Consider the following 12,643-nt stretch of genomic DNA (forward strand, 5'->3'; position numbering starts at 1 on the left):
TGAGGCCTTTGAAAAGTTCAAAAAATATAAGTATGAAGTGGAGAAACAAACCAAACATAGTATTATAATTCTTCGATAAGATCGAGGTAGTGAATACTTTAATGGAGTGTTTCTATATTATCTCAAAGTAAATGGTATAGTCTCCCAGTGGACTCCTCCAGATTGGTATCTGAAAGGAGAAATCGAACTTTGTTAGACATAGTTCGGTCCATGATGAGCTATGCAAATCTTCCAGTATTCCTATGGGGTTATGCATTGGAAACCTCAGCATATTTACTGAACAAGGTGCCTTCCAAATCTGTTCCTCAAACTCCATATGAGATATGGAAAGAAAGGAAACCGAGTCTTAAACACGTTAAGATTTGGGGATGTCCAGCTTATGTCAAGTAAGTTGACCCAGATAAGCTGGAATATCGATCCGTAAAATATAGTTTTGTGGGATATCCTAAAGAGACTTTAGGGTATTACTTTTACACCGATCATCGGGTGTTTGTCTCCAGACATGCTACCTTCTTGGAAAAGGAGTTTATCCTTGAAGGAAATAGTGGGAGCAAAATTGAACTTGATGAAGTTCAAGAAGCACAAACTACTACGAATCAAGTGGAAACACCTGTTCTGACTGAACAACCTTTTGTGGAACAGCCCATTCATAGATCAGGGAGAGTGTCTCGCCAACCTGAGAGGTAATATGGCCTTGTCATTGAGAATGACAATGAGTTGTCGATCATTGATGATGACGACCCTGTGACCTATAATGAGGCTATGAGTAGTGTTGACTCAGAGAAATGGCATAGTGCCATGAAATCCAGAATGAAATCTATGTATACGGTATACAAAAGATAGATTATAGCAGATGGCCAGGTGGAGACCTTTAAGGCCAGGCTTTTGGAAAAAGGATTCAAACAAAGGCAATGGATTGACTTTGATGAAACGTTTTGCCTGTAGCCCTGTTAAAATCAGTTCGGATTTTGCTTGCGATTGCTGCTTACTACGACTATGAGATCTGGCAATTAGCCAGGTGGTTTTATTTCCAAGAGAAATAAAAACCTAGTGTGTAAGCTATTGCGAACCATATGTGGTTTAAAGCAAGCTTCTCGTAAATGGAACATTCATTTTGATGAGACAATCAAAGAGTTTGATTTTATCAAAAACGTAGATGAACCCTGCGTCTACAAAAGGGTTAGTGGGAGCGCGATAACATTTCTTATATTGTATTGAAATAGAGCTGACACACATAACAATATAGCAGACCCACTCACAAAGCTACTTTTTGAAAGTCACTTTGATCGTCATAAAGATGAGATGAGTATTAGATACCAGAGTGATTGGCTTTAGTACAAGTGGGAGATTGAAAGGAATATGTCCTAAGTCCAATCATGTATTAGGATTTACGAATAACTTTTATGTAATCTATTTTGATTTCATTGATATTAATAAAGACTTGTTTTGTTACGGGCTCTATCTATTTAAGTGTTTAAATAAGATATACCATAGTTTAGAGTAAAACTTTTTATGGATTATGATGAGATCATAATTGTGAGACCTAAAAAGATGATAAATCTAAACTTAAATAGTTCCTGATCATAGGATTACTAACTGGTAATTAATAATCCGCAAAGATCGGTACATACTATGCTTGCTTCATTATGAAGGATGTCTGTTCTCATAGACATTTGTGTGGTGACACTATAGCTAGTATGTAGGTGCTTATAATGGAATAAGTTCACTGAACATGACTCGAACAGCTGAACAACTGATGGAGTTCACTCACGTGTCAGCAGTTGTTCACATAGTGATAGTTGTACAAGTATCCTTAGACTTGAGGTCTTTATAGTCATCTTGTGTACACCGAACTATGCTTTGGTTTAGTTCTTAGTCTCTAGGGACAATTATTAGGGCTCTACTGGGTATAGGAATTTGTACACGAAGATAGTGTATGATCAATAAAGGATCTACCCCTTCCAGTGAAGGAAGCGAATGTTCAAGGCTGATCCATTTATGCTAGTTCAGGAATCTCTGGCCAGAGTAAATGAAATTAGAAAGGAGTTTCTGATTTGCATAGAACTACGCATAGTAAATGGTAAGCAAGTGATTAAATTAGATAGGCTTGACACGAGATCCATGCCTTGTATTTAATTGGGACATTGTAGGGTAGAAGGAGTTTATTGTACGGTAACTATTCACTGACAGGTTCTTGGTATTCTAAGCAGTGAATTCATATTATCCGGATAGTCGCGATATGTTGAGAAGCATCACTCACGATGTAGAATAAATGTGATTAATTAATTAATCATATTTAATAGATTAGAGAATTTATATAAATAATGATAAAATAGTTTTATTATTATTTATTTCTACTATCGGCTTAATATTGAACCTACAGGGTCACACCATAAAAAGAGAATGATTTTATGGTGGAGGAATTAATTAATAATGGCTAATAATTATTTATTTGTGAAATAAATAATTAATTGGAAAATTTAATAATTGATTAAATGAGATTTAATTGATTATAAATTAATTAAGAAAAGTTCTTAATATTATTAATTAAGGATTTAATTTTTGGAAATTAAATCAAGAGAGAGAATTATTTCTAAAGTGTTTAGAAAAAGGATTAATGATTAAAAGGTGTTTTAATTATTAATGAGAATAATAAATGGGATAATAATAATAATATTTATGGGAAAATTTCAGCAGAAAATTTTGCCTATAAATACACTAATATAGACCCTATTTTTATTCAAACCCCAGAAACCCAAAAATTTTAGAAAACCAAATTCTCTCCACCTCCTACTCCTCCTAAAAGTCGTTTTTTTGGTGGATACCGGTGGAGTGCTTCACACTTGAGGAGCAACTGCTAAGGATCTCTGATCGTTGTCTCTGAATTATTTTAAAAGGTTAGATTCGATCCCTCGAATTTTTATTCACGATTTATATGCTTTTATTTGGATTTTGTGTGTGTAAAAGTGTTTTTCCATGCCCCGCTGCGTTTAAAATCCATCACCTTTAACGCGGCTTACTCGTAAGACTGAGAAGTTCGAATGGACAGAGAAGTGCGAGAACAACTTTTAAGAACCGAAGTAAAGGTTGGTGACGTTCCCTATGTTGGCGTTGCCGGATGGAAAATGAGATTTTGTGAAGTGTAGTGACGCTTCTCATAAGGAATTAGGGTGCTTCTTATACAGCACAGCAAGGTAATCGCGTACGCGTCAAGACAATTAAGGGAATATAAAATTCGATATCCCCACCCATGAGCTTGGGCTCGTGGCAATAGTTTTGCCCTAAATATTGGAGGCACTACTTGTATGGAGAGAAGTGCGAGATTTACCTAAGCCATAAGTACTCTACTACATTTTCCCGTAGAAAGAGCTCAACATATGTCAGAGGAGGCGGTTAGAGCTAATCAAGAATTATGAGTGGAAGATTCTTTATCATTCGGGGAAAGCCAATGTGGTGGCTGATGCCCTTAGTAAAAAAGAGAGATTCAAGATAATAATGTCTTTGGGAGAGTTTATAAGAGATTTCGAGAAATGGAAATAGAAGTGAAGGTAACTGGAGCCGGTACCGAAAAGCTGTTTGAGATTGCGATACAGCCCGAATTATTGGAAAAGAACATATTGTGCCAGAAAAAGTGATGAATGAAGGCAGAGAGCCAACAATTAGATAAAAGATTAATATCGAGAAAAATGATAAGGGAATAATGAGGTATTCCTACAGAATTTGGGTTCCAAATGTTCAAGAGCTTAAAGATGAGATCTTAGATGAAAGTCATAGTTCAAGGAATAAGATTAAGGGCAAACCCTGAATGTGATAGTCAGGGAGGACGCCATCAAGATAGAAGGAACCCATAACATAATGAAGTGGAAAATGAGGATTTTAACGTATAAGATAACCCCAAGTATGGGAGAAGGATGAAACATTTCATACTAAGGAAACAGAAAGTCGAGTAAGGAAAGGAGACCCGAGACGGTACTCCTATACGGCAATTTATGGACCTGTCTAAAAAGGACTTAGACTATTATCCCCAACCACCACCTTGAAGAAACAATGCGGTAGGAAATTCTTTCATGACCTTTAAGTCGCTAAGCTCTTAGAGTTCCAAGGAACAGGTTGACCCAGTCGAGGCAAGAGCCTGGCTAAAGGAAATATAGGAATCATTTGAGATTCTAAATGATTGACGAATCACAAAAGACTGTTTTGTCACTTACCCTCCTAAGAGAGAGGCCACCCGTTGGTGAAAGGCCAAGAAAGGCACGGAGCCAGAGGTTATAATAAATTGATTAAAGTTTAGACAATTATTTTCGGGAAAGTACTTCCCAAGGTTATGGAGGTAGTGTAAAAGCTTTAGAGCCAGAAAAAAAGCGGACGAGTATGATGAATTATGAATCTAAGTTGTAAAAGTTGTCAAGATTCATTCTGAGGACACGAATCCAGAATGACGGGATATTTGAAATCAATGCTTATGTTATGTTGGTTCATGAAATAATGATAAGAGAAAGGAAAATAAAAAGAAACTGAAGTGGAAAGGAATATAAAGGCAATAGAGTTTGAGAAATGATAAGGGAGTTGGGTATGAGGAAACCCTAAAGACTCGTAGCAATAGAAATAGAAATGTATGTACTCGTCAGGATGAGGGTGATTCAACATGAGTTAAAGTTGATGATTGAAGGAATAAGAGATACATATATTTTATCCCCTGTAAGTTGGGAGGATTCGAGGAAACCTTGAGATAGTTCGAAGGATAAATAATGAGACGAGGATAGACTGAGGAGACAAGAAAGTAAGAAATTAGGAAAAATTGGATGAAGGAAGTGACCTTCAAGAATGTGAAGTGTAAGACCGGTGGCTTGATGCCCAGAAAGGGAGACGCCAGGTATGAAAGATATCCCAACATTGAGATGACTGTTGAGATAACAACAAAAGTAAATGAGGAATTATTAAGAAGAAGTTCACGTTGAACACGACCAATATCTTCCAGAACATCCATGTTGTCATTACGAAATTAGGAAAGAAAAGAGGGTAACCATTGTTATCTTTTGAAGGCCATATGGGTTGACCTCAGTTTGAATAAGGATGCTATCGTGAAATTGGTATAGACTATCAAGGTGGGAATGATTGAATAAGATAATCTATCAAGGATATATGACTTGATTTATCCATGGAAGGATGCAAGTACCTTTTTAAAGGTGGAATTAAGGATATAGCTTCGATAACTTGAGATGAACCCTAGGGGAATGCATAAAAGTTGGCATTTCACCCTTAATAGGGACATTATGAGTTTGGGTAGTATGGAATGAAGGACTAAAGTAAAAACCGTTAAAGATCAGTAGATAAATTTTTCAGAAGTAAATAGACAATAGTTCTAGTATTAGTAAATGGTATTTTGATATGCCCTGTATCTAGGGAATACAGGAGGGACGATTCAAGGATAACCTTAGAGGTTTTACAAGGAAAAAGGTAATATTCAAAGTTCTCAAGAATAGAAATTTTGATAAAGGAAATGTGACGTAATTATAATAATGGCAGGTGGGGCACATGTTGAACCATAAGAAAGTATATATTAACCCAATAAGGGTCGAGATTGGTGAAATCAAGAAGGACCCAAAATAAGAGACGTCCTAAGTATGATCAAGAGTCAATCGTGACAATGTTAACCTCTAAAAGACCGAGGCAATAACTTATGGAAAAATGGTGATATTTTTTTTTCTCACCGAAGTGTAAGGAAGAGAGTTTTCGCACAAGCAGTGATTGGAAATGAGGTAGAAAATTTAGTTGGAGATCATTCAAAAGACATTGATTATAAGGAACTATTACTATCAGGAAAGGCCAAAGAGCTGGCCAACACTTTAAGTGTAAGACGAAAATTATAGGCGTCGTGCCAGAGGAATACAGTGATAATGGTTGAAGCCGTGAAGGTTTTATTATGGTTTGGAAGATTGACATTCATTCTGATGACTGTGCAATACCCAACCGTAATAGTAGTTTGGTAAAGGTTTAATTCGTGTAATCGCCATGAGCGGGCTATCTATCTTAGAAGGAACTATCTTGAGAATAAGCCAGGACCATGTTTCAAAAAGGACTAAATGAACCTTCGAGCTTCATGTCTCCTAATATAGACATATGGTTAAGAATGGTATTAACCTGCTATTGTTTCTTTGATTGAAACTCTTCTGCAATTTTATCTGCTTCATGTCATGTATGTACGTCAGGATCAGGAGTGTTCTTCGTGAATCATAAATGGTGATTATGTTACCTCCTTAGAAGGATTTGATACGATATGTACGGACTCTGTATGGGTAGATATTAAGATTTCATGGAAAACGAATGACTACAGTATGTCCGTGGTGGACTATAGTAATGCAACAATGATTCTGCGAGTAATGAGCCGATTACAACCGTGAGAGTTGTATAGGAATGGATGTTGAGATTGAGTACCACTAATTGGGTCGTGGTGATATATAAGTCATCATTAATAGAATGGTTAAGTAGATTATCTACCTATTGAATATTTATTCCTTCTTATCAATAGAGAGTCGTATTACTATACGAGGAAGGTTGCGATGCAAGCATAAAATTCTAGTAATGATGGTGTCTAGAATGAGATCCCAGATTCGATTTTCGATGTCGAGGGAGTTTCAAAGGTGATTATGTATAAGCTCGAGGAAGAGTATGGGTCCATAGAAGGATGGATGGAATAGTAAATATTTAAGCATGTGAAATGCGATGCGATAATACTTGATATATATACATAATGTTTTGTTCTCCTATGATAAACCTCTATAGTTCAGAGGTAGATTCCAAGCCAGATATTTTGTGGCAGTATATTTTATATATACAATTATCTTCAGTTCATCCTTTTCTCTTCTTTTCATTTCATGTAAGCTGAGAAGAACAACCCTTCCAGAAGGGGAGGTATTGCCGAATGACTATCTATCTGTGTGATAGAAGCCTAGTAGGATACCACATGTTGTTTAATTGCTTGTCAAGTACTAAAGGACGACCACCTTCTGTACTAACTATGCAATGAAACAAGTGTTCATGATCATAGTGATCTCTCAACAAATTCCTTTACTCCTATATGATTGATCAAACTTTGGAAAATAGAAACAGCTGAAAAGGGGGTGTTACGGAAATGGTGGTATTCGGAATGGAAACATGTTCGTGATACTAAGGTTGACGCAATTATTAAAAGGTTATAGAACGCTAACGAGCAAAAGTATAACCAGTATAATATTAGGAACGGAAGGTAGTAGCGATTACGAACTGGAAAAGAATGGGTATTGAGAAGTAAAAGCTCTAATGCTAAAAGCTATAATGAGAGTCTGTGCAATAGACTTGAAAGAATTTGGAATGATCACTTAACACGGATTGAGTTTTCTTACGACAATAGATCATATGTCAGTATTGAGATATCGCCTTATGAGATTCTTGAGGGAAGACAATGTTGATCTCCCTTATGTTAGGATGAAGTTGTAGAGCGCAAGATGCTCGGACCAGTAGTGGTCCAAAGGACCAAGGATATGATAGATCTAATCAGAGGACGACTGGTAGTAGCCCAAGATGGACATGAGAAATATGTTAATTTGACACAAAAGGACAAAGAATAGAAAATAGGGGACCTAGTAATGTTAAAGGTATCCCTTGGAAAGGATTGATGAGGTTCAAAAAGAAAGGAAAGCTAAGCCTACGAATTGTTGGACCCTTGGATATATTAAGACGTATTGGGAAGTTAGCATATGAGCTAGCCCTACCCCCGAACATGTAGCAAGTCATAACGTGTTCCACGTATCAATGTTAAGGAAGTATAATTCGGATGCCAGATAAATAGGGGCATATGAGCACATAGACATGCAACCCGACGTAACCTATATGGAGCAACCAGGAAGGGTTATAGAGTAAAAAGGAACAAGTGCTTAGGAGAAGGGTTATCAAACTATTCAGAGTTTGATGGAAGAACCACAATGTGGGAAAATTTACTCGAGAGTAAGAAAGTATCCCTATTCATTTTCTATCTGATTCCGGGACAGAATCCTTTTAAGGAGGGGAGACTGTAATAACCCCCAATTTTTGGAAATTTTTGAAACCCTTATGAATAGTGATTTTGCAGATTATGCTGAATGAGAAAACTTTTCATGCCACACTATGTAGGGGTTCTGTTATTAATCTTCTGGGATATTATTAGTACTCTATGTGGTATATAAGTGTATGTAAAGATTGTTAGAATCCAATTCCGAACACTTTGATTTTTCCCGGAAATCCACTAGATACGGAAAGAATTGAGTATAAGGTAACAGGATAAGAAGGATTTAAATTAAAGGATTATAAGAGAGGATCATAATAGGAATATAATGTATGGAGAAAAGTTAAGGAAACCCAAGTAATAAGATCCTGGGTATGATCCCTCAAACGAGAAATGAGAACGAAAGTTAAGCGAACCGTATAACAGATCGGCGGTCATTAGGCAAACAATTAGAAGCTAATCAAAGGGATTAGTGGGGATGATATCATCAAACCAATAGGAAGAGGACAAAGGAGGGAGGGTGACATCACTTGATGATGTAAGCATGACATGGGGGGGAGGAAGTGTAGTTGAATGATAACCACACAAAATCAAGGTTAATTAGGTAATTAACCTAAAACAAATCAAAATTCAACCAACCAAGCCAAACATTTCATTTTTCACCAAACAAAACACAAAACCCTCCATTTTCTTCATGAAGCTCTCGGCCCCTTTTCTTAAAAAATGAAGATCCAAGCTCCACCACTTACTATTTAGCAAGGTATTTATCTAAGCTTCCCCATGGATAGTTACATATTTCCTATAAGTTTAAGCTTCTAATTTCAAGCCAATCTTTTTTTATAAATCAAGGAAGAAGATGGTGAATAGTACTTTCTTGAAATTAATTTTTGTGTTCTTGATTTCTTTGAAAGAACAAGCTTGTAGGAGGTTAGATTAAGGCTTCCATGGGCATTCCAAGGATCTTTCATGGATTAAAAGCTTCAAGGAAGGTATAACTCTTCATGATCTTAGTTTTAAGTTTTGTTGTTTAGATTTCCTAATGTTTAGATGATGGGTTAGTATAATGGGTGTGTAATCATGTTTAAAGCTTGTTATGAGTAGTTAGTTGGTGAGAGGCATGATTATGGTGTGTTTAGAGATTGGTTGATTTTGTGATATTTTTGGAGTTGGAAATCTTGGTTATTAGTCAATGAACTTAAGTAAACTCTTAGTTCATAATTGAGAAATAATATGAATTGGTAATATTGATTTGTTGGGGCTGTTGTAGTATGGTATGGATGGATTTTTGATTGGGTTGTGAATTGGGATTGATTGGTGGTTGAATTGGTTAAGTAAAATTTTGGGAAATCGCGTAAACATAGCCGTCGTAATGCCCGATTTACCGTAGACTGTTTTTGTTCTTAACATCAGAACCCTTGAACTCACTGTTAGGTTTTTACCATTGCCATGTTTAGATATTTCATGTTACGAGCTTCGTTTTGATATGTGGTTCGTTTGATTCCGATGTACGGTTTAGGAGAAACGGCCGTTCAAGTAACGACGTTTCGCGAACGAACCATTTCCCCTCGCCTTACTTTGAAACCTTGGTAAAGGACCTTAAATGACTAATTGGGGTAAGAAACATTTATGTAAGGTGTAATAGGCAGTTGGTAAGACATTTGCGAAAGAATCGCCTTAAAACTCGTAATGGTTAATTTATTAAAAATGGTGGAGCCGAGGGTACTCGAGCGACTTAAGTAAATCGTTAAGCGCGAAAGCGAACGTTAGGACTCTAAATGGTTAAAGTCTAGTTTCTTAAGCGACCGGGGTTTAATTCCGACTTATGTTGTTGTTCATAGGTTATCGGACCCACTCTAAGCTTAAGCCTATCCGGGAGCACTCAGACAAGTTTTCTATCCGTTATACTGTTGTTGTGATGTATACACTTGTATATGCATTATCTTGTGATAAATGCATAATGGTTATTTAGCAAATTTTTGCGATATATTGTAGTATGTAATATGGTACATATGCATGCATGTTTCGTATTCTTGCCCTATATATCTGTTGGTTCAGTTGATAATACCTATGCTAGAGAATAGCGGTAATTTGCATATACCCTTAGTATAGGGACCCAAAGGTGAAAACATTTTCTAAAACCGGGAGTCGAGGATCTCGAGTAGATTTTATATATATATATATATATATATTTATATATATATGGTTATAGTTTTCAAAACTATTAATCGAATAAGGTTTATTCGATAACTTTATATTATTTAATGAATATTATTTCGAATATTCATTCGAGGGCTTATGACTCAGCTTATTTATTTATTGAATATTATTTCGAATATTCATTCGAGGGCTTATGACTCAGCTTATTTATTTATTGAATATTATTTCGAATATTCATTCGAGGGCTTATGACTCAGCTTATTTTATTTATTGAATATTATTTGAATATTCATTTGAGGATCTATGACTCCGATTATTTGCTGAGATATATTCTTTATTTTATTAAAAAATAAGGTGTCGATAATCAAACTCACTTTTGATTATTCAATTAAAGATAGTACTTTGGTATAAGTATATCTTTGGTTATTTAATATTCATCTCAGGTATAAGTTTTAAAACTTCTACTTCAATTATTTTTATAAAGATTATTCTTTATGGGAATATTATTTAAATAATAATATTCAGATATTTTCTAATATATTGGGACTAATTTATTTTGTTAAATCAGCATCACTCCAAACATTCTTAAAAATGTTTTCGAGTCTTCAAAATGATTTTAAAGGTTAGGGCGGATCCCAAAACTCATTTTTATATTTAAGATCCTCCTTTCCAAGGGGATTTAAATACTCGCTCAAAACCTGAGGGATCCGGCTCTGTGGTGTGTTTTATATTCGCAACAAGGTTGCTGTCTTGATAAAAGAATTTTGATTACTTACCCAACACTCGGGAAGTAAAATTCTTGGAACAAGTTAATCCATTAACAGGCATCGCATGGGAAATATCGGTGAGTTTTCCTTTCCAACTAGATACGACTTCTTAGTGGAGTCGTATCAACAAGTTTCTATTTCGGGAAAGTGGGGACGAGCTTTACGTTTCAGAGTCATGGATTTCATCTGAACTAAGAGTGGCGTAAGTAGTCGAGTAGCGCCGGCCCAGCCTTATTATATTGGCCCAAATGGCCTGGAAGTTCCGCTAAGGCGGTCCATTCCTTAGGAGTCCAGTGTTCGGTTGACAAGTAAATCCGACAGGTTCTCCTCTACATGTAGAAAATGGTGGGGTTGTACTACTACGACTGATCATCGTAAGTGGTCTTCCTGGCGCGGCAAACTCCCGTAATGAGTTCATCTTCCAATTGGATATTTCTGCAACACTACCCAGAGCACTTCGATAGAAAGGCTACGGTTGGGCGATTGTTGAATGTTGGCAGGGTCAAGTTTTCAAAATGATGTGTGCATCAAATGAAGTATCTCATAACTTCATTTTATTTTGATGATATTTTAAAGATTGATTCTATACAAGTTTTGTCTTATAGCTTAATCTATGGGATGAATTATTTATACATTGAACGGTGGTAGTTCAAGTAGTATTCGGAAAAGATATAAGTATATTGGAGTATCTTGTAACTTCATCTTTTAAACTTATATCTAGTAAATGATTATCTTGTGCATGTCAAAGATTTTCAGGAAAACGTTGAGACAAGGTTAGATATATGAGATCACCTTGCAACGATATTTTTATACAGTTATAAACTGGAACTCTATGTATATTATACATGGCAGAGGATTTCAAAGATTTTGAAAAGTATATAAGTATATATACTGAATATTTTGCGACTTCGTCACATTAAGAGGTCAAACTTGGTTCATTTCTTTTGACCAAGACTTTCATGAGTACTATGAGAAGGCTCATATATTGTTAATCATTATACATATTATTTTGGTGGGCTTGCTGCTCACCCTTGCTTTCTTCTTTCATCATACAACAACAGATAGAAAAGATGAACAGGACCAAGCTCCCGATTCGCAAGCGATTAGGAAACGTTCCGCAGTTTCCTATAGGCGTTGATGTCGCTGTAGCTGAGGTAGGAACTACCAATAGGCTAGGCTTTCAACTTTTGATGTACCAGACTTATGTATCTTTATCAATTGTAATAATGGCAAAGAAATGTAAATTTATTCAGAAACCCGTTTAGGGTGTACTGACATATAATTGTGGAATAAAATGACTTGTGATTATTTTTGGATATTCATCTCTGAGACTCTAACTTGTGGTGTGTGTGTTTATTGCGGGGTCACAGTACAGAGTAGTTGATTATTTATTAAGATTGGGTGTTATTAAGGGAAATGGAACTCGTGACAACCCGGATCCTCGACCCCGGATTTGGGGGTGTTACATGTCTCCATCTCGTGCTAAGGTGCGTAATAAGTCCCATGTTTTCCAACGTTGCAGTCTATCTGGCTCTCCATACAAACCTGATAAACGCCACGACCCCAGGCCATCGACCTTTACATTAGCATTAATATAATTGCGCGCATAACTTATCACATCAGCCTGATCCTTCTCTTTCCAAAACAAAGTTAAACCCCCACTTCTTCCTGTTGGTTCCACCACGAACATACCTTCATA

This window comes from Apium graveolens, chromosome 8, assembly GCF_009905375.1.
Source record: "Apium graveolens cultivar Ventura chromosome 8, ASM990537v1, whole genome shotgun sequence".
Classification (NCBI taxonomy): domain Eukaryota; kingdom Viridiplantae; phylum Streptophyta; class Magnoliopsida; order Apiales; family Apiaceae; genus Apium; species Apium graveolens.